The sequence below is a fragment of the Lithobates pipiens genome, unplaced genomic scaffold (genome assembly GCF_037356315.1).
Source record: "Lithobates pipiens isolate NorthernLeopardFrog02 unplaced genomic scaffold, aLitPip1_a1.2 Scaffold_25, whole genome shotgun sequence".
NCBI classification, from domain to species: Eukaryota; Metazoa; Chordata; class Amphibia; order Anura; family Ranidae; genus Lithobates; species Lithobates pipiens.
The window spans coordinates 55,948,898-55,972,967 of NW_027507787.1; the positions used below are offsets into that span (position 1 = coordinate 55,948,898).

General features: G+C 43.0%; 1 protein-coding gene across 3 annotated transcripts in view; it reads left to right on the forward strand.

The window, feature by feature from the left end:
* PSD (pleckstrin and Sec7 domain containing) overlaps positions 1 to 24,070 on the forward strand; it is a 711,875-nt gene that overhangs the window by 523,344 nt on the left and 164,461 nt on the right. The window lies entirely within an intron of this gene.

A 24,070-nucleotide genomic window follows, 5' to 3' on the forward strand; every position in this document is an offset into this window, starting at 1 on the left:
TAGCATAACTCCACCCATTGTCCTCCTGACATAGTAACTCAAAAATAGAAGTACCTATACAGCAAAACCATATCTCTCTGTCCTCTGTCCCTGCGACCTTCAAAGACCATCACTAATTACCATACATAAATTCATATATGTTTCATACATATATTTTTCGTTCAGAAACTTTTATCACTTAAAATATTAACTCAAAATATCTAACAAATAGATAATGTTTAGTAACGGGATTACACAAGCCTCTACGATCTTTGGTGTGAAGCCATTATAAGTTTGAGATTGAGAGACGGTCGCATTCTGATGCTTCTATGATCACCAATAAAGGGATTTCCTGTGTTGCGTGGTACTTGGAGAGACTGGCAATATATACGCAACTTTATAATAGATTGCAAAATTGGGGAAACTGAGGCCTCCGCTGGTTTTAGGGAGATGAAATGCGTGTAAGGGTATACGTGGTTTGGAGGAACCCCAAACAAATGTCTTTGACCTTTTCTGCACTAGTCTTAAGTAGTATGAAGGGATTGGAGTTGGTAAAACTCTAAACAGGTACAATAGTTTTGGCAGTATCGTCATTTTTGTTGCATTAATCTTGCCAATCCTTTATAATGGAAGATGAGACCATTGTGTCAGATGATTTGTAATCTGTTTCAAGATTAGCTGAGAAGAGATCTGAAAAAGAGGCTGTAAAATGAATTCCAAGATAAGGAATTGACTTCTCAGCCTAAGTAAATGGAAGCACAACTTTTGCTGAATCTATTTCCAACTTAGAGAGGGATATGTTAAGGGCCAAGCATTTCTTGGGATTAATTGAGAGTCCAGAAAATGTTGCAAACCTGTTTAGAATGGGCAGGAGGTCAGGGCCTGAGACTTGAGGAGATGACAGGAACAGCAAGATGTCACCCGTAAACACACAAAGCTTATGTTAATATCCTCCTGTCTCTAAACCGGTGATCATTGGGTCTATTCTGATTTGTTGGGCTAGGGCTTCTATTAAAAGGACAAAAAACAAGGGGGGGAAGTGGGCATCCCTGATGTATACCCCTCTCTATATTGAAAGAGTTTGATTTATAATGTGCATATTTTATGTATGCTCTAGGAGTAACATAAAGTGCTCCGATCCATTTCATAAAATGTGGGCCAAAACTCAATTTCTGTAAAGTGTAATGTAAGTAGGGCCAGGATACAGAATCAAAGTCCTTCTTAATATCAAGGGAGAGAAAGCAAGAAGGGATATGGCGAGTTTAAGCGATATGTGCTAGAAGAACTGCCCAATGTATATTGTCACCAGCTTGGCGAGTCGGCATGAAGCCCACTTGGTCTCTGTGAACCAGACTGCCTATGATTCTGTTAAGACACTTTGCTAAGATTTTTGCTAGGACTTTAATATCGAAATTTAAATGTAAAATAGGGCGATCATTTTTACAAGAGGTGTCTTGGAGATCATACAAACAATGGCCATTAGCGATTCTTGTCTAAAGGAGCATTCATCCAGTAGTACATTAAAAGCTTCGGCTAAAATGGGAGACAGGGTTTCTGTAAATGATCAGTAATATAAGGCCGAATATCCATCAGGACCTGGTCTTTTTATTTGTTTTGCAAATATAGATTTTATAGAAACCAAAAAAAAACAAATAGGTACAACATGTATATCAACATTCAATAACGGGGGGGGGATCCTCATAAACAACAGTCACATACAAGAGGGTAACAGACAAAGGGCATGCATAAGTTCCTAGGTCACTGTATACCCGCAGCCCAACCTCCAGAAATTGTCAATGAAGGGCTAATGGCCCTGCTCGACAGTAAATACACAGTCTGGGGCCTCAGGTCCAGGAAGAACAACCTACGTCCGTGCAAGGCATGTGGGGTCATATCCCACCTTGACATAAGTTTATAATTGGTTTCTTGTACTTTCGTACATATTGAGGATTTCAGAGCTAGCGCTATTACGCGTTGAGACTGGTTGGAGGTAAATGTGCAATTTAGGTCCTTTCCTCATTTACTCAGGTATAGCGGAGATGTGTTTTCCTTCGGGGACGTCAGGAGGTTATACATTATGGACAGTGTCCTCGGGAGTCTCTCCTCTCCCTAGCAAAGCGTCTCCAGAGAGGTGAAAGGTCTGTCAAAGTCTTGTGAGTTAGGGATAGATGCTAGAAAATGTTGTACTGCTGTCCAAAACAGTAGTTTAAAGGTACCAGTCTCACTTCTAAGTGCTTCCAGAGCAGGCCAGGAGTTATTCTGTACAAAATGTCTTGCTTGTGTACAATTTATGGCATTAAAGATAATTCTAGTCTGAGGGTCAAGTACTGGGGGAAATTTGGGGTTTTGTATGATAGGATATAGAGGTGAATTTGGTGTGGATAGAGATTGTGTGAGACAAATTTGGGATCCAACACGAAGTGTCGTCCCTATCAACGGTTGGTTCTTAGTTTCAGCTGGGAGGTTTTCATAGCACCATGCAGTGCCCTGCAGGGGTATTTGTGACTGTGCCTGTTCTAGGTGTGTCCACAATTTCAGGTCTCGATGTCGGTTCCAATCTATAATCCTACCGAGTTGTACAGCTTGGTAGTATTTCTTCACATTGGGGATCGCCAGTCCCCCGTTTAGTTTTGGCAGTGAGAGTAGGGAACGGGATATCCTCCGTCTTCTATTTGCCCATATGAATTTGTACATCTGACTGTGTACTTGTTTAAAAAATTCTGTTGGAATAAAAATCGGGAGGGCCTGCAGCAAGTAGAGGAACTTAGGTAGTATGCACATTTTAATAAGGTTGCACCTGCCAAACCACGAGTGGAGCCCTCCATGCCACGACTCCAGTAAGGATCGGATTCTACTTAGTAGAGGGGGGAAGTTCAGATGAAAGGTGTGCTTGAGGTTGGCTGGTACATGGGTGCCAGTATTTCAGGGCAGTCTCTGTCCATTTAAAGTTGAAGTTGGTGCGTAGCGTCTGCATATTTGATTTGGGTATGCCTACTCCCATGGCTTCCGACTCGCTATAATTAATTTTGAGGTTAGAAATAGTACCGTATGTGTCAAATTCACAAAGGAGGTTCGGGAGAGATATCACAGGGTTTGTTAGGGAGAAAAGCAGATTGTCTGCGTAAGCTGAGACCTTGTACTGTGTCTCTCCTATCGTAATCCCCTGGATGTCCGGGTTCTGTCTAATTTTACACAGAAGTGGGTCTAAAGATCGGGCGAAGAGGAGGGGTGACAGCGGGCAGCCCTGTCTGGTCCCGTTCTTAATCAAGAGGGGTCTGAAAGTTAACGGTTTACTTTAACTTGTGCGGAGGGGTTGGAGTAAATTTTAGAAATCCATCTCATCATAGTTTCCCCAAGTCCTATGTATCTAAGGACGGAGAGCATATAGCCCCAGTCAATCCGATCAAAGGCTTTTTCGGCATCTGTGTTTATAAAGATTGAGGGCGTATGAGTTTTGTTGGCAAAATGTATTGGGTTTAAGACTTTAATTGTGCTGTTCCTAGCTTCTCTAGTGGGGATAAAGCCTACTTGGTCTAAATGAACCAGTGATTGTAGATGGTGGGCTAGTCGGGTCGCTACAATCTTGGTGAATAATTTAAGGTTCGTGTTAAGAAGGGGAATCGGCCGGTAACTGCTACATATTGTGGGGTCTTTATCTTCTTTAGGTATGACCGTGATATGTGCCCGCAGCGTGTCGTTAAAGAATGCTGCCATGTCTCCTAATTTATTATAAAAGGATGCCATATGAGAGCTAAGGGATGGAAACAGTGTTTTATAATACTGTAGGGTAAGGCCGTCCGGTCCTGGGGCCCTACCTGGTCTAGTGGAGTTCAGTGTGAGTTCCAGTTCGCCAGTTGTAATTGGGCCTTCCAATTCTGATATACTTTCCGGTGTCGGTGTGGGGATTTGGGCAGGGGCAAGATATGCCTCGATCAGAGGTTGCTTGTTAGTAGGGGTTGGGATATTGTATAGGTCAATGTAGTATTCTTTAATGGTGTTGGCAATGTACCATGGCAGATTGGCTATCGTGTTGGGTGCTGTCTTAATTTGCGGGACGTACATCTGCTGTCTGATTTCCTTAACTGCCCTAGCTAAAATGCATCCACATTTATTTCTGGACTCATAAGATATGAGCCGGCATTTCTGTAGTGCAGCTTTTGCCTCATAATTTAGGAGCTCATTAATTTGGTTGTGCAGAGAGGCAAGTTCAGCTTCCACTATCAGATCCAGGGAGGTTTTGTGTCGCACCTCAGTGGTGTGGAGATTGGCTAGGAGCTTCTCTAGTTGAGTGCCCTTCTCTCTTTTAATACGTGCGTCATGTTTTATAAAAACTCCCCTAACAACCACCTTGTGTGCCTCCCATACTGCCCCTGGGGCAGACTCTGCCATTGTGTTAGTCTGGAAGTAGAATTTAAATTCTCTAGTCACCTCTTCCAAGACTACCGGGTTCTGCAAAAGGCTGTCATTTAGTTGCCAGAAGCGTGTCCTGGAGGAGGGATTGTCCGACAGCTTATAGGTCATTGTAATAGGGGCATGGTTGGACCATGTCTTAAGACCTATTGTGGATTCCCGTATGGCGTGTAACTGACCATGTGGCACCAAAAAGAAATCTATTCTTGTGTATAGTTTATGGGGAGTGGAGTAGAAAGTGTAGTCCCTCTCCTGGAGTGCTGGAGCCGCCATACATCTATCAACTGAGCATCATGAAAATCTTTTATTATGCGTTTAGTGGGTAGGGATGACCTACCTAGGACCTGGTCTTTTATTCATCTTTAGTTCTTTAATAATGTTAGCTATGTCTGCTGCCGTGATGGAATCTTCAAGTAGACTTTTTTGGGCATGGTATAGTTCTGGCAGGTTTATGCCAGAAAATAAGGTGTCAACTGCATTTGAATTTAATTAATTTGGTGCCTCATACAAAGAGGCTAGATGGGAGTGAAATTTGTGAACAATTTTAATAGGGTGTTACTATTGATAATTTCAAGAGGATTGGTTTGAATGATATGTTTCATGAATTAAGAGTGTGTGCCAGGTATGTACCTGATTTGATAGATTACATAAAAAAGGTAGAACGTTTGAAGGATTTATCAACAGTTTCTGTACAAAAAAGATCATAAGCCAGATGGGCTTTATCTAATTGAGTTTTCGTTACTGAAGAGGGGTTATCTACGATGTACGTGTGCTTAGGCCGCATGGCATAAAATAACTGTGCCAGTATTTACATTAAGTCTAGGGAGGGGAGATTGGAAAATGAGGTGCATATGAGAGCAATCAAAGCAGGACTAAGGATATTAAGATTGGGGAATGGGTCAGGAGGTAAAGGGGAATGAGGGAGGGGAAAGGTAGAGAAGGATGTGGGAAACTATGAGGATATGACTGAAGTTTGGGGGCTACATCAACCTGAGACTATTAAAGAGAATTAACTAATTAAGTTATGATAAAAGAACAGTAAAAATTCATTGAGGTGACTTATAGACAAACTATTTGCTGAAGAAAATTACATATGAGCCTTTTAGCAAGTAGTTACTGTATATAACATCTGACAATAAACAGTTAACCTTTGGCCTTTAAAGAGGCCCAAGTTATTTCAGGATATATAATGATAGTTTGGAGCTAGGTAAGTCAATGAGATTTATAGGATATATAATTAGGTCACCAAAAATTTGGATTCGTGAAAACATGGGTATGTCATATACATTTTCCATGTTTGGATCACATGTACCGTGCAAGCAAGTACTATAATCAGACATTGAAAATGGACCATATAAATTGGCTATGAGGTGTAAAAGGTCATAAGGAATATAGGAATACTTATAGTAGTAAGTCAGGGAACTATTAGGAGAGATAATACAGCATAGCAAGTTATTCTAATACTAGGCCGTATTCGATTAAGGAGTAGTCTATCAAAGACTTAGCAAAGGCTATTTTCGGAGTAAATGCAAGAATGCAAAGAATTTTGCGGTGGAGATTGCTGTCAGTCCATGGAGTCTTCCTGGTCCAGAGGAGGGGAAGCAAAGCAACCTCTCTTATGGGATTGATCGTTTCCATTTTTCCTCCTGGTTTGGAAAGAGTTACTGGTAGATGAGGAGGAGGCTGAGCTACTACTAGTCGAAGTAGTATTAGGTGAAGGTTCTACCAAGTGCGGCTTTGGAAGGATTTGTTTTACTGTAGATCTACAGGTGTATTTGGAGCCATGATGGAGAAAACTAATGGAGAATGGAAAACCCCACTGGCAAGTGATACTATGGCATTGTAGTTCCATTAGCAGAGGTTTCATTGCACACCATTTGGATATGGTTAGTTGAGACAGGTCAGCAAACAGTTGGTAGTTGTAAACTTGAAAATTTAAAACTTTTTTGTCTCTGGCGGTTGCCGAAAGTTGTTTCTTTTTCCGATAATAATGGAATTTTGCGATTATATCGTGGGGGGACCATCTGCTTTTTTAGCTGCAGGGGCTGTACTCTGTCCAATTCCATTTGTTCAATTAGGATAGCTGGTTGAAGTTCTTGAAATAATGACATTATGGTGGATTGTAAATCAATGACCGTTTCAGGAATTCCCCTGATACGTAGAGTGGAACGCTTGGCCCGGTTTTCATAATCTTCCAATTTAGATTGAAGCGGCTCTTCTCCCCTATGGAGCAGAGCTCTAGCTGTGCATGTCTGCACAGCTAGACGCCACGCATGCACCCCCCTTCTATGTAATTCTCAACCTCCTGCTTTTGAAATAGAATACACCACACAAGATACAATGGAAATTCATGATTATACTGAAAGCGTATGTCCACAAACTGATGCTTTGTGTACAATTACTAATGTACTGTATTTGGCAACTCCTGATGTGGAATTTTTTTGCTGTATGCTCTGTGTGCTCTCTCATACTACTGTTTCTCCTGACTGCAAGAGCAGATTTAAGTAAATTAGATTAAATTTGATGCTCAATTTTAGTGCAAAATATTTACACTCAAATGGTATAAGGCCTGATAGACAATGGGCATTTAGACCCTATGCATTAAATCCTGGAATTTTTTGTGCACCCAGGAGGCACAGGCACAGCATCCAGCTCCACTGCCTGCAGCCTCCAAAAGTCTATGAGAGGGTTAAAAAATGCTCCAGCTGGATGCTGTATCGGGTGGTACTCGCATTTAGGGCCATATGTGCTCAGGGACTTGTGTCCAGAACACAGGTCATATATCCCGAATGCATAGGGATACAAATGGCAAAACAAAAAAAATCTTGACAGGTTTTAACCATTCCCTATTCTATCCAAAAGTAAAAAAAAAACAGTTGCATACTCTTCTATTCAGAGAAACTGCTTCAAAACTACAATTTTTTAAAACCATTTCACCCTTTAGCAAGTGACTCTCAGTACTGAGACTGTACAGACAGTTAAATGAATTTAAAGCAGATGGAACTAGTAACCACATTTTTATAACTTCGAGAAAAGGACATTATTATAGCAGGTTTTATTTATTTATTTTTGTTTCCTGTGCTAGCAGCTGTTTTCCTTTTCTACACCAAAGAAACTGTGTTATGAAACAAAACACCTGTGTGATTAGGCTCTGATGGAAACAGACATTATATTGCGTACCATTTTCAGGGATCTGAGTGTATAAGTTTTTACTAAGAACCAAAGACTGTGTATTACTGTGACACATAAGCTAGGATCTTCCTGCATTCTTAACCGTTATCATACTGTGACCATCTTTTTTTTTTCACTTACAAATAGGGCAGACGTTTGTTCAAAATTCAGTCTTGTTGGAGTAGTCCTGCTCACACAGTTAACATCTGTGTAGGGTATACCATAAATACAACAGCTACCACTTGCCTACTGGGCGCTTAATCCCCCCTCCTTCCCAAACCAATTTTCAGCTTTCGGTGCTCTCACACTTTGAATGACAATTACTAGTCATCTAATACTGTACCCAAATTAATTTTTTGTGCTTTTTTTTCATACAAATAGAGCTTTCTTTTGGTTGTATTTGATGACCTCTGAATGAAAAAAGACCAAACATTTTGAAAAAAACGCAGTTTTCTTAGTTTCTGTAATAAAAAAATAATAATAATTTGGCCACAATTTATACTGCTACATATCTTTGGTAAAAAATAACCCAAATTAGTGGATATTATTTGGTCTGTGTGAAAGTTAGAGAGTCTACAAGCTGTGGTACAAATTATAAAAAATTGATCAAACATGATGTACTGGTGGCCTATCTCATTTCTTGCGACCCGAAGAAGCCAGGAAAGTACAAATACCCCCCAAATGACCCCCTTTTTGAAAATAGACATTCCAGGGTATTTAGTAAGATGCATGATGATGTTTTTGATGTTGTCATTTTTACTTTTTTTGTCATTGTAATAGGTTATTTCTCTCACATGGCATATGTATACCACAAATGATGCCCCAAAATACATTTTGCTATTCCTCCTAAGTATGGCGACACCACGTGTGGGACTTTTTCACAGCCTAGCCACATAGAGAGGCCCAACATGCAGGGAGCACATCAGGTGTTCTAGGAGCATAAATGACACATCTAACTTGTTGACTACCTATTACACTTTTGAAGGCCCTGGAGCACCAGGACAATGGACAATGGAAACACCCACAAAGTGACCCCATTTTGGAAAGCTAACACCCCTAATTTATAATCTTTGCGGCATAATGAGTCTTTTGAACGGTTCGTTTTTTTTCAGAAGTTTTTTAAGATATTTCCAACACATAGCATTTACATAGCAAAAATTACACCCCAAAATACATTCTGCTACTCCTCCTGAGTATGGCAATACCACATGTGTGAGACTTTTACACAGCCTGGCCACATACAGAGGCCCAACATGCAAGGAACACCGTTAGGTGTTCTAAGGACACATACCAAGAATTACACCCCAAAATACATTCTGCTGAGCAAAGGGCAAATAAAGATCACCTGTGGTTTTAGTAGCGCAGTTGTCCACAGGAGCAAATAAAGATCACCTGTGGTTTTAGTAGCGCAGTTGTCCACAGTGCGGTCCAGGCAGCAGGCAGGGATTTGGTCAGCAAACGCAATTGTCCAGGCAACAGGCAGGAATACTGTCCATAGTCAGTACAGGCAGCAGGCAAGGATACTGTCCATATACAGTCCAGGGTCAGGGCAGGCAGTCAGGATTGCCAAAAGATTGGTCCTGGTAGGAAAATGATCCATGTGGTGTGGTCCATTCATGCGACAGGCAGAGGCATGATGGCATAGGTCCCACAGGCAGCAGGCAGAAGTAGGGCCTCATTCAGGACAGAGGCTTCTCCCACCCAAATCTCCTTGAAGTCTCAGAGTCTCCAGACCCTAATCTAAGAATGAGAAAACAAATGTAAAAAAAAATTCTTCATCCAGAAAAAGAATTATGGAGCCCCTCACATATGTGAGACCCCGAAGTTATTAATACCACTAGTCCAGTGGCAGGGTACAAGATCAGTCCAAGAGGCTGGCAAAAATCATGGTCAAACAGTCTAGGGTCTGTTCCAGATCAGGCAGAGGTATGGACAGAATCAGTAGGCAGGAGCGTGGTCGAATAACAAGCCAGGGTCAGTTCCAGATAAGGCAGAGGTATGAACAGAATCGGTAGGCAGAAGCGTAGTCGAATAACAGGCCAGTGTCAATTACAGAGCAAGTAGAGGCATAAGGGGTTTGAAGGTAAATGGAAGGAAGTGAGAGTTATGTTCACCATACTTCACTAATAATTTAGTGAAGTATGGTAACGGCGGAAACAGTCAAGTGTGCAGAGGCCTAGTTGGGAAGGACATTGGGGACAATATCTGGTGTCTCTTCTAACTCCTCCTCTATTGCACACCTGGCATTTTTTCTGAAGTTTTTGGTCTGTTGGTCTGCTAGGGATTTTATCGGGAAAGTGGTGGTCGGAGGGTCTGCTAATCACATTGGATCTAATGTTTTCTGGTGGGCCATTCGGGAATATAAGGGCAGCAGTGATTTCCTCCTGGTAGCCAAGGAAGGATTTGGGGTTTTCAGTGGCGTTGTGATAGATAATATAGCTGTTGTATATCGCCAAATTAAACAAATAAATTGGAACTTTTTTTATACCACTGGTATGTTTGTCTTGTGGCAAGGTAGGGTTCAAGCATTTGGTCATTGAAGTCGACACCCCCCATGAATAGGGATGAGCCGAACACCCCCCGGTTTGGTTCGCAGCAGAATATGCGAACAAGAAAAAAATTTGTTCGAACGCGCGAACACCGTTACTGTCTATAGTATGCCTGTAAAGTGGCACATTTTTCCCGCGTTTACAATCCGAGAGCAAAGGGACATTTCTAAAGGAAAAAAAGTCATTTAAAAGTACTGGCCCTGCCCCCCATAAGCCATAGGAATGTCCCTGTACGTCAGAGGGATGCGGGGTCATCGTGTGGCCCCGCCCTCAGTTATAAAAGAATTGTCACCTGAGAGGCCAGTCATTACGGCAGGTGCCTCTTATGGAGGCAGATCGGTGGCGGCGTGTGGCTTTTTTTTCTCGATCCGTCTGGAGAGAGAGAAGGAGATGATGAATGGACTTTCTTTTAAAAAAAGAACTTGTCCTAAGCCGTATCTTGTGTTTTTTTTTACCATCTTCACACTTTTTTTCTGAAATGGTCGAGGTACCGTTATCATTTTACACAAGGGAGGAGGCCGGGATCTGGGGGTCCCCTTGTTAAAGGGGGCTTCCAGATTCCCATAAGCCCCCCCCCCGCAGACCCCCACAACCACCGGCCAAGGGTTGTGGGGATGAGGCCCTCAGCGCCTAGTGATTAATAAATCATGTGCATGTCAGATAGAAATGTAATGTTGATGTTGTCTGTAAGATATTGTCAGATCAGTCATAGTACAAATTTTGTTGTTCAGGGTACATCAGTTGGTCTGTGATAAATCTAGCATAGCTTAAAAACCTTAGTGAATTGATGTTATTGCAGATGTTTCTAATCCAGCATTTATTATGAAGAGTTTGTAAACATTAGCTCAGCTGTCCTCTATTTTGTAAATGTCTGGTCATTTAAAAGAACCCACGTTTTTTTTTATTCCATCTTTCCCTGCAACATTTATTATCAACTACCAATATCTCCAGATGAATATATAAGAAAGAGAACCACAATACTGCCCCTTGCAAAATCACCAACCTCCTCTCAAGCTGTCGCCCACTCCACTCCTCCCAAGATCTCTAGATTCCTCATTACTTCTTCCCATGCTCGCCTCCGAGATTTCTGCAGAACCTTCCCCATCCACAGGAACTCTCTACCCCAATCTGTCTGGTTAGCCCCTACCCTGTCTGCCTTTAGGCAATTCCTAAAAACCCATTTATTTAGAGAAGCCTACCCCACCTCCACCTTAAAACTGAACTTCAGAAGCCTCCATCAGATCATCCCCTTTAGACTGCAAGTTGCTTGAGCAAAGCTTCCTAATCATTCTGTATTGAACTGTATTGTAATTGTACTGTCTCTTTTCATATTGTAACGTGCTGTGCAAACTGTTAGCACTATATAAATCCCATATAATAATAATATATAGTATCTTGCAAAAGTGAGTACACCCCTCACATTTTTGTAAATATTTTTTTATTTCTTTTCATGTGATAACACTGAAGAAATTACACTTTGCTACAATGTAAAGTAGTTAGTATACAGCTTGTATAGCAGTGTCAATTTGCCAAGATCATACAGCAGTTTAACAGGACATGTTCCACTCTGAACAGGCCTCGCCATGGTCGACCAAAGAAGTTGAATGTACATGCTCAGCTTTCTATCCAAATGTTGTCTTTGGGAAATAGACATATGAGTGCTGCCAGCATTGCTCTAGAGGTTGCGGGGTGGGGGTCAGCTTGTCCATGCTCGGATCATACACCGCACACTGCATCAAATTGGTCTGCATGTCTGTCATCCCAAGAAGCCTCCTTGAAACATGATGCACAAGAAAGCATGCAAACAGTTTGCTAAAGACAGGCAAACTAAGGGCATGGGTTACTGGAACCATGTCCTGTGGTCTGATGAGACCAAGATAAACTTATTTGGTTCAGATGGTGTCAAGCGTGTGTGGCTGCAACCAGGTGAGGAGTATAAAGACAAGTGTGTCTTGCCTACAGTCAAGCATGATGGTGGGAGTGTCATGGTCTGGGGCTGCGTGAATGCTGCTGCCGGCACTGGGGAGCTACAGTTCATTGAGGGAACCATGAATGCCAACATGTACTGTGACATACTGAAGCAGAGCATGATCCCCTCCTTTCAGAGACTGGGCTGCAGGACAGTATTCCAACATAACGACCCCAAACATACCACCAAGATGACCAATGCTTTGCTAAAGAAGCTGAGGGTAAAGGTGATGGACTAGCCAAGCATGTCTCCAGACCTAAACCCTATTGAGCATCTGTGGGGCATCCTCAAATGGAAGGTGGAGGAGCACAAGGTCTCTAACATCCATCAGCTCTGTGTTGTCAGGGAGGAGTGGAAGAGGACTCCAGTAGTAACCTGTGAAGCTCTGATGAACTCCATACCCAAGAGGGTTAAGACAGCCCTGGAACATAATGGTGGTCCAATGTGGACATTTTCACTTAGCGGTGTACTCACTCTTGTTGCCAGCAGTTTAGACATTAATGGCTGTGTGTTGAGTTATTGTAAGGATATAGCAAATGTACACTTTTATACAAGCTGTACACTCACTACTTTACATTGTATCAAAGTGTAATTTCTTTAGTGTTGTCACATGAAACGATATAATAAAATATTTTCAAAAAGGGAGGGGTGTGCTCACTTTTGTGAGATACTGTAAATACATACAGCTACTGTATTTTTACCTTCTTATTTAACAAAACACACATGCAACTTGACATGTAAGGCTGTCAGGAACTGGGTAGGTCAGGCCCCTTTCTGAATATGGGTAAGCTACATCAGTACAGATACCCAGGTGCTATACACATCCAGAGCCTTGGTCCATCTCTTGCTCTTCTGTATGGTGTGTGTCTGCCATTTTCTCTCTGACCTGTGCACTGACCAACTGCTCCTCTGCTCCCTGCCTACAAAGACTTAAAGCACAGCAATCCTTAGTTGTACTGGACCCCTTTGTCTGGAGTGACTGTTACAGAATAGGCACCCTTGCTGCACTGCAGTAAAGGTCATCAATATCCCTTGTGGATTTTCCCTCATCACACATGATGGAGCATATGCTCAAGAGGTCTGGGTTTGCAGGCTCTGCCAGTTCTCGACCAGTAAATAGCTACAATTTAGCTAGATAGACATATATCCTTTTTTCAACCTGACTAACTATGTAACTAATGTCTCCCTTAAGGACTCTGATTACGCCAGTCCAAACCATTGCCCCCATGCTGGGTCACTATCCCCCTCTGGAACCAACTTCTCCCCTTAAGGGAAACCTTCTACCGCATACATATCTTTATCTATAGCTATGTATGAGTTTATAAGAAAACTATCGTTTTGGAGGCCTCAGATCATAGAGGCTGCATGCAAGTCCCCGCATCCTCTCCAGCCGATTCTCCCCATGACTTTCTTTTGTCTGCCCTTGTCTTCCAGATGGAAATATGAGGACGGTGCTTTGTCTGCCAGAGGAGGAGTAGTACACAGACATTTCTCCTAAACTGAAGGATACTGTTTCCATCCTAGTTGACAAGGTTGGGAAGATTTACTAAAACTGGTGCACACAGAATCTGGTGCAGCTGTGCATAGTAGCCAGCTTCTAACTTCAGCTTGTTCAATCAAGCTTTCACCCAGTGGGGGAGATGTACTGAAACCGGTGCACACAGAATTTGGTGCAGCTGTGCATGGTAACCAATCACTTTCCAGGTTTCTTTGTCCAAGCTTAAAGTGGTTCTAAAGGCAGAAGTTTTTTTTTTATCTTATTGCAGTCTATGCATAAGGATAAAAAACATTCAGTGTGCAGCAGCCCCTCCAGGACCGTCTTTAAGGCAGGGCAAAAGGGGAAGCTGCCATGGGCCCCATCATTGTAGTGGGGCCCAAAGCAGCTGCCTCATACGTGCCAACTATCCCAGTTTAAATTCCCTTATGCCTTGAAGTTTTAGTCCCGTGATGTGTCCCTTTATCTGTGTAAACTTCTATTGCTGCTGCCCAGCTCTGCCCTATTGCCATGTTCAGATGACTAACCTGCAGACCCGGTGTTTAAATATAAATAATCTGCCTTGGTATGTAAATAGTGGTGGCAATAATATGCAAATATTTGTGGACCGCGGCATTGATATGTAAATAGAGGCAGCATTCATATGTATATCATGTACCTCTGAGGTCACATCCACCATCACTTCTGCTGAATGCTGCCCATTGGGGAGGAAAAGGAGCATGCTTGAAAGTCCTGCCTACAACCATGGTCATTAAGCCTAACATCAGCCTGTTCTGCAAAAGTAAGCAAATTGGAGGGGGAACCTATCTTAAAAATAGTATGATGCCACAGGCAGTGAGGAGCTGATGTGCTGTAACCTTTAGCAAACAATCAGTGAGCAGTAATAATGTGCAGTAACCTCTAACAACCAATTATTGAGTGGTATAGATGTTCAGTAACCTCTAGCAATCAATCAATGAGCAGTTTTGATGTACAGTAATCTCTAGGAACCAATCAACAAGCAGAAGTCATCTGCTGTACCCTCTAGAAAATAACAGGGAGCCATAATGTGTGCTGTAACCTCTAGCAGCCAGTCAGTGAGCGGTAATGATACACTGTAACATCTGGCAACCAATCGCAATCGCTGCCTGATCTGAATCCGTAAACTAATTTTGAGTCGGGGGCGTGTCCAAGATGGTGGCGGAGTAGGACGCTTGGTTGAGGAGCTCTGCTATCATCGGGGGGATTTATCCTGTTTTTTTGCCCTGGGACTTGTTTGAAGCCTGCCGATATCCCCGGAACCTGCCTTGGCGAGGCATGAGGCGAACCCACAACAAATCAAAGGCACAAAAGCAGGAAAACATTCTAAAAACCCTCCTACCCCCTAGCGGGGCGGCGGCACACGTAGCCAGCACACACAGCATGGCGTCTCAGATGGAGTCTCCGTAACACGCTCTCCTGGAGCAGAGTAACTTTGCAGCCTTGATGCAGGTGATTACTGGTTGTCAATCCTCGCTCTCGACTCTCACCACCAAGATAGACACCGTTCAGCTCGAGGTTGGCTTAATCAGACAAGACTTTGATAAAATTCGCCAGTGGGTGTCTGAAACTGAGCGCCGGATAAGCGGTGCAGAGGACACTGTCCGTGACCACTCTGCCTCCTTGCATACCCTGCAGATGAGAGTACGTTCCCTGGAATCTAGAGCCAAGGATGCAGAGAACTGTAACCAGAGGAATAATTTGCAGATCGTGGGTCTCCCCGAGAGATCGGAGGGTGCAGACCTGACTGCATACATGGAGCGGCTGCTCCGCACGCTTTTCCCCCAGGCTGCCTTCTCATCCTTCTTCACGGTGGAGAGGGCTCACAGAATGCCAACACAGCGTGGCCCGCCGGGCTCCCCACCGTGCACCTTTATCTTTAAATTGCTCAATTTTAGAGATCGTGGCCTGATCCTGAGGGATGCCCGGAGGATGCAGGATGTACGGTATGAGGCTGCGTGGCTGATGTTCTTTCCAGACTTCTCGGTTGATACCCACAAGCTCCGGAAATCATTCCATGACGTGAAGCGAGCTCTCTGAGCAAAAGCCATTAAATATAGCATGCTATTTCCAGCCCGCCTTCGGGTGCAGGACAGAGAATCCACACGGTTTTTCGCTTCACCTACGGAGGCATCTCAATGGCTGAACACCTTTCCGCCTCGTTAATGAATGTCCGCCTGTAAGCCTGGAATTCTGGCTACTTTCTTAGTACATGATAGGAGGATGTCCAGGTCTCAATCATTGTTCTGAAACTCAGGGCAATTTGATTGTACTTTTAAAACTTGACATTTCAGTTTCATGGTCACCTGACATAGATTCAGTCAGACAGGGCCACAGTATATCAAGCAACAAGTGGATACCAGAAATCATGCAGGTCAAAGCAATGCACATCTGATTCTGGCTTGAACAGGACTTCATGATCCGGCCCTGACCGCCAAGTGCATTCCTGGTATGTAAAATTTGCAGGTGGTCTTCCTCAATTTTCAGTGTCTGAACCCCTGAGAATGTTCTTTCACCTGGAGGTGTTCCGGGCTCTGTGTCGCATGTTGGGAATGCCGGTTGTGGACCTCTTGAACTCTAGGTTCAAGAGCAAATTGGACAAATTTGCCATTAGGACCAGGGATCCCCAGGCCTTCACAGTGGATGCTCCGCTTTCCTCGCTTTCTCTGCAGGATCAAGAGGAAGGGGAATTCCAGTGATCCTCATTGCGCCATCATGGTATTTGACTATTGTGAGGCTTCTGGAAGACTCTCTGTGGGCCTTCGCAGATCACCTGGATCTTCCATCCCAGTATGTCAGCCTATGATCCTGCTTCTCAGTCACTGGCTTTAGCAGCTTTACCAGCTTGATTGTTGAGGCTCAAGGCTATCAGATTTAGTTATAACTGAAACCCAGGAAATGTATCTTTCACAAGGACCATCATCACAGTTGGGCGGCTTACTTAACTTGTGGTGAGGATAGAAGTTCCATGCCAGGAAATACTTTCATCAGTCCTTTTTTAGAGGCTGTTTGCTTTCCACTTAATAGTGAAGGCCTTTGTACAGGGTGTCACTCGCATTGTCCCTTGATTCAATGGGATCTCGGTCTAGTCCTGTTGGTCTTTCAGAGATCATCCTTTGAGCCTGTCGGGGATATTCCTCTGTCTGCTCTCACTTGCATGGTAGCTTTTATCCTCACCATTAATTCTGCACATTATGTTTCTGAGTTGGCAGCCTTAACATGGCAGGACATGAGTGGCGGCTGGTGGCAATTTTTTTTTGGGGGGGTGGCAAGCAAATGTTCTGCACCCAGAGTCCACCCTATTTTGCAGCCTATTAAGGCCTCTGGCTCTAATTGGTGCTTCAAAAAAACACCCCAGCCACTGTAATGCATGCGCCCAGCACCCTTAAAGGGGTCGGACGCATGGATAATGAACGGGACACCCCTGCAGGATACAAAGATAATAAGATCTTGCCCCAGGTAAAGTGAAATGAAGAAAGCACCTTGGGAAGAAAGGTGGCTCTAGGTCTCAAAACAAACTTACCTTGGTGTAATACAGTTTTGTTTTTTTAAGTTGAAATCATCTGGTATATTTTATATACAAATATAAATGGTATATTGAATGCAAAACTCTACACTGACTGAAAATATTTTGCTGCGTTATTCTTAGGGAAAATTTGCCTGAAAATAACAAACTGAAAAATTACTATTCAAGTAGGCTTCTTACAGTTCTAGAAAGTATCAGTTTATTTGAGGATTCAGAAGCACCCCTCTGGCAATCATGTAGATGCAATATAACGAAAGACTGCAGATGATTTGTAAACCTTGCTTTTACTCATGCTTTTATTTGTATTATACTCTGAACCTTTAACAGAAAGAAAAGCTTTTTGAATAAATGCATTACTTCTGTGCTTCAGGAAAGAGCTATTTAGTGGTATAAGAGACTACTATTTTATCCATTATCAGTTGAATATAAGTTTGTATTTGAAACCAGTGACACAAATTGTGGTTAAATTAATCAAGAATAATTGTGTGTGTGTGTGAACTGTGAATTAAGAGTTTATCCTTGCGTGTTTTATAACCTGGTATGTTCATATTTCGTAATTATCTTGAACAACGGAGAACATCACAATCGCCAGCACTGTAATATTAGTTTTCAAATAGTAATTTAAAGAGGAAGTAAACTCTCCCACTCTCATGCTTCTTTTCATTTAGTCCATTATAATAAGTAATTATCAAACTATAGCCCAAATTGCATATTACTTACTGTTTAAAGAAACTTTAAAAAACTTGTTTCCAGGGGTTAGGCAGCGCCAGCTTAAGTATTGTTTTCTGAGTCCACCGTGGAGTGTATTTCCACCCTTACATTGAGCACTTCCTGTACTATTAACCAAGCCTCCTTCTCAATCCAACGTTTCTATGGCAACCCTGCTTCCCTGTTCATAGCTGACTTGTTTTATTTCATAGTATTTACTTGTGCTGATTACCTAGTGTTTGCCTGTGTGACTCCTATCAGCTTCAGCTGATAAGTCTGCAGTAATGCTGTCCCATGCCCTGCTTTACACTGCATGTGAGGTCACATGGTCACATGGTTGTGTAGGAGGAAGCTCTGAGTGATCATGAAGTCTCCTGGGATATCAGTGGTGTTCTGTAGGAAGTCCTGATAACAGATAGATAAGCACATAGAGAGTGTGCCGTAAATCAGGGGAGATCTTGGCATGCTCAGTGATGTCATTCTAAAGAACAAAAAGGATTATAACAATACTAAGCAAGTAATTAGATATCTACAAGCAGTGTTCATTAGGGTTTTTTATGCTGATTTACATGGGAGAAAGTTGTGGGGGAGGGTTTACAACTACTTTAAATGCAGTAGGCAGTTATAAAATTGTGATTTATGTGCAGATTGTTTCTGAAAAACTATTGTAATTTAGTATTTAGAAATTTTTACCTTACATACTTGTTCATGCAGAATACAGTATAGCCATATATGCAGTCTGTGGACCACATTCTCTTATACATTAAAGTGGTTGTAAACCCTTACAAACCACTTTGACCTTCAGGTAAGCCTAGATTAAGGCTTACCTGTAGGTCCAAGAAATATCTCCTAAACCTATACGGTTTAGGAGATATTTGCCCGAAGATAGGCACCGCTGTCTACGGCGCATGCGCCGTAGACAGCGGCGCGCAGGCGCACTGAGCGTGGCATCCTCGATAACGAAGCGCATGCACGGGAGTGACATAATTGTGGCTTCGCCGAATGACAGCGGCAGAGCTGCGAGACCCACCGAGAAGATGGATGCGGCAGACTACAGGGGACAGCGGTGACTTCGCTGGCTCCTGTGTCAGGTAAGTGACACATAATGGGCTACTATGCGATGCACAGTAGTCCATTATGCTTTGCCTTTGCAGGGAATGAAAGAGGAAGTAAACTCATCAGGGTTTACTTCCTCTTTAAGCCTCATTCACACGGAGCATTACATTAATTACATACTGTATATTCAGTCATTACATTCTTGTTTACCGGCAGGGGGATTCACAAGCATTTGAGGCTGTGCACCAGCACAGATGTCAAATTGGGAGCAGCAGCTGTCCCAATAGACAACAATAAGAATGCCGTCACAGGAATGCACACAACACCTTTGCATCCCTGTATTGGTAAAACTTGATACAGGGCATTAATGCAATGACCTTACAAAAAATATACATTTTATAAAGGTCTTATAATATTTTAAATTGGCTATTGGTAACACCTGTTCAGGAAACACTGGAGTATTTTATCACTGCAACTACATCCTTAGAAAATGTTAGTTGTCTGGATGGCATGTTGAACCAATGGCATTAAATAGTTATGTTGTTCAGAAAGTTTGACTTTGCTAGTTGCATGCTTGTTGCAGGTCGGCGTACCTCCAGGTTTTGAAGCCAAAGAATCAGCATGGCAACAAAGCAGTTGACTGTTTCATAAGGAGGGCCTCCTTATGTCTCTTAGTAACATTGTTTTATAAAGTAAACCTGTCAGGAGAAACCTGGAGGCTGCCATTTCTGATATTTCCTGGTTGCCTATTGCCTGTCACACTGGCCCTCTTTCATATTTCTGAGTTACTGAGTTGAAAAAAGATGGAGCTAGGGTGTAGTGCATTGTGAAGAGTGAGAGATACACAAGAAAATGAAATGTGTACAGTGGTGGGATAGCTGCCAGAGAACATAATGTCAACAATGGTTGCCACATAACATGATTCTGATGGAGGGGGAGGGCTACCAAGGATTGTAGTGTGGTAAATAGCTGCCAGGGAACATTGTATCCCTACTCATTCACCAAAAAAAGTGTCAAAATGAAATAAAAACACACATACAGTTTTTAAAAAGTCCTTTATTAAAAATTAAAGGAGAATGCATTAAGGTGAAAAACCCGTCCTGCAGCCGTTCCACATAGCCCCCCTTTTTCTTACTTGTACTTGATCATTCCAGCATCAAGGACGAGCCCAGCAGCTCCAGCCTCTGTCTCGGGCTCTCATTGGATAGATTGATAGCAGCAGGAGCCATTGGCTCCCGCTACTGTAAATAAAATCTAGTAACACGGGAGCTGGGGGGGTGGGGCCGAGTCCTGCTGTCTGTGTCAATTAGCACAGCAGCAGGACTCAGGAGCATGCCCCATGGAAATTGGCTCTCCGTGGGGGCACTCAATGAAGAGGAGGAGCTAGGAGCACCCTAGGGGGACCACAGAAAAGGTGGACCTGGGCCACTTTGTGCAAAACTCTTGCACAGAGCAGGTAAGTACAAAATGTTTGTTATTTAATTGCTTGCCACCTGCCCACTGTCAAATGATGGCACTCATATCATATGATGGCGTCTCATAACGCCCGCTCACGCGGGTCGTGCAGCACGGCAATTGTGGCTGCGGCATGTTCCTAGGACACGCCGCGACCCCAATCGATGGAAAGAGACGCTTCCCTAGCTCTTTAACCATGTGATCAGCTGTTTCCAATCACAGCCGGTCACAAGTAAACAAGGAAGTGCCAGTAATCAGCTCTCCTCGCCTCACACTGACAGAGTGTGAGGAGCGGAGAGCCGATCAGCGGCATCTCCTCACAGGGTGAAGTCTAGGAATGTAATCAGGGCACTGTGGATGAACAACAAGAAATAATCGGAGACTGCTGATGGACTACAGGAGATAACCAGAGACTGCTGATGGACTACAGGAGATAATCAGAGACTGCGGACGGATTACAGGAGATGACCAGAGACTGCGGACAAATTACAGCAGATAATCAGACTGTGGACGGATTACAGGAGATAGAGACTGCAGACTGACTGCAGGAGATGACCAGAGTCTGCAAACAGATTACCCTTATTTTAGGATCTCTACTCCCCTCTTACATCGGTGACCCCCTGCAGAGTCTTTTCAGCAGATGGCAGGGTAGTCTGTGGCATGGAGCTGTCATGCACTGACCTTAATTTTCTGGTGCAGTTCAGAGCACTGAGGGCAGGAATTGATCTCCTCCAGCTCTCCCTCCTTGCAGTACATTTGAAATTTGTGCAGTGCTGCTGCGCGCAGTGTGCACCGAGTCAGTAGACCGAGCCATTCCCATCAGCGCCCATGCCCCTTGTCCGAGCCTAGCGTGGTGTTAACAGACCGCCCCACCTCCTACCCGAGGTGAGCAGGGGTGTCAGCGGACCACTCCGCCCCCTGCCTGAGACGACCCTAAATGTCAGCGGAGGGCCCAGCCTAAGTAGAAATGTCAGCAGAGGGCCCCACCTCCTGCCTGAGCCAGCGCTAAATGTCAGCAGAGCACCCCGCCTGGAGAGAGAAGGGAAGGGGGGAGGGGGGTGACAGTGGTAGTGGCTGGATTGACACAGGAGCTTGCCTTGTTCCTGTCCATTGATAATTTACGGGCCGGACGGGGACAAGTGCAAAGCTCCCTTTTTTAACAAGCATAACTCTGCTCTGGGGGGGTTCAGACACCCCAAACCCCCCATATATATGTCCATGCTTTCCGGGATACGCCTCCTGATTGGCTGAGACACAGCAGCAATGCTATATGTCCCTGCGGCTGTGAACGAAAGTCAGTCAGCCAATCGGGGGGAGAGGGGGGGCGGGCCGGGTCAGGGCTCCATGTCTGAATGGACACATGAAGCTGTGACTCGGTTTGGGGGCCCCCATAGGAAGCTGCTGGCCAGGAGCAGCAAAGAGGGACCTGAGAAGAGGAGGATCTGGGCTGCTCTGTGCAAAACCCACTGCATAGACAAGGTAAGTATAACATGTTTGTTATTTTTTTTAAAAGAGACTTTACAATCACTTTAAGCCTTTTGCAAATGGGAGTAAAAAATGCTGAATTTTTTTTACTGATCTGAAATGAGATGCATTGTTGTCTATGGGACATTGCACACAGCTGAGTAAAGATCAGTAATACAGCAATGAGTACAGAGCAGTAAAACAAAATAGAATTTTTTATTTATTTGAGTACAGTAATTTACTCACACGTGTTTATGCGAGTATAAGTGAGTATATTACAGTACTGGCAATGAGGAAGAATTTTCTCATCTATACACTTACACACCTTTTACTCACCTGTGCTCAACATTACTCAGGTCTTTATATGCAATTTTTTGCCCCCTGTGCATGGGCATCACAAGTCCCTGAGTTAAACATTAGTAAATTATGACGCCGGTGTGCAAGGGAACTAACAGTAATGAATATATTTAAGTAATACTTCATTCTATTATTCAGACATCCGCTGCTACAAAATGAATTAAACATTGACCTATGATTTTTTCAAATCTATAACAGTAATGAGAAATAGAACTGAAAATAGCAGCTCCAGAATGTCAGCTCCAGCTCCATATTTGGGAGATTGGGCCCATTCTAATTGCAGCTCCACTCCAGCTCTGGAGGCGGAAGCCCTGCCAACTGTAATTTCGAACCTGGAAAATATCTTGTTGTCTCTTGGACTCCTTTTGCAGTCACAGAAGCCTTCATGAAACCAAACTTCGCTTGTGCAATTAATGGCAACTTAATGTTATAGAGGTAAGATACATTTTCAGATTCTGTATTAAGAGTTAATGCTAAGCAGTATGGGGTTTTGTTTAACGTGTAGGATTGGTACAGGACCAACAAAATGGCAGTCATTTCCACAGATTCAAGAGAGGATGTTATAGGGTCTGGAATTATTTCTGGGCAGGAAAGCAACCAGTCTGCCACATATCTCAGCAAATATCTCAGCAAATTCAATAACTTCTGCGTAAAAAAAAAAAGTCACACATGATCCTCCTACGTCAAAGGAAATGCACCCACCCTTTTACCTTACTATAATGGTAAAGGTAAATGTGCCTACATTTGTGAAAAGGTCAAACCTCTCCTGGAGGATTCCACCTGTTTTAGGATTTTTCGTTACTTTCTCTGACAACTCAGAGCTCTTTAATTGTAAAGCTAGAGAAAGTTGTAGATAGTGTAAAAAAAGTAACCTAAGAACATGACATTGTTCAGTCACATATTGCTAGTGCATACCAGAACCATTGATAATAGCATGGTACAACACAAAACTTCAAATAGTTACACTGCTTGCTTCAATAATGCCTCATTTTGAGATAACAGTATGCCAGACTAATAATTGTTGGTAGTCACTTGAAGCAGGAATGTAGTAATTCATCTTAATTGAAATTTTAGCAGCTTTTGTGTTTCTGCACCCTATTGTACCTTGAGTGTAACATTTGATATATTACTGGAAGTGTGCCATTGCAGACCTTATAAAATACTGACCAGTGTTATTCAAACTGTAGCTGGTTGCTTAATAGCAGTTATTGAAATCATAATAGTATAATGTAAAGCAGTGACTCATTCTTTTTGGAAATCTTAATTGGGACATAATGGAGCTTGATTATGCACCATTTTGTATATGCTGCCAATTTGTGGTAGGTAGGTGGTAAGCTGATGGCAGTTGTTAAAAAACTAAAAAGTAATATTTTCAATGTTAATTTCTGTTACACGCAGTGATTTATACTTTATTACCTTTGTGGAATTGTTGGTAATTTTTTTAAATAATAAATGATGATGATAATAAATCTTTAAAGAAACACTGCTGCCTTGTTCATTCAGGGCCAAGTCACAGTCCTGTTGCTTCTGCCCACTGATACTCACCTTGCCACAGCTTTTTCTGGCTCTGCAGGGACCACTAAATTCCTCACTACCATTCAGTCTACTTGTGTTGGTCATTAGGGGGAATGCAGCTGCAATGGAGGAAGGAGCATTGAGGGAGCACCGACAAGATATCAGTGGAATTGGGGGGGGGGGGGGGAGGCTTTGCAAAGACATTGTCACTTTATCCTGAATGGAAAGTGTCAGTTTATTTTTTAACCACTACAATACAGGGCACTTTCGCCCCCTTCCTTCCCAGACCAATTTTCAGCTTTCAGCGCTCTCGCACTTTCAATGACAATTGCGCGGTCATGCTACGCTGTAACCGAATTCAATTTTTATCATTTTGTACGCACAAATAAAGCTTTATT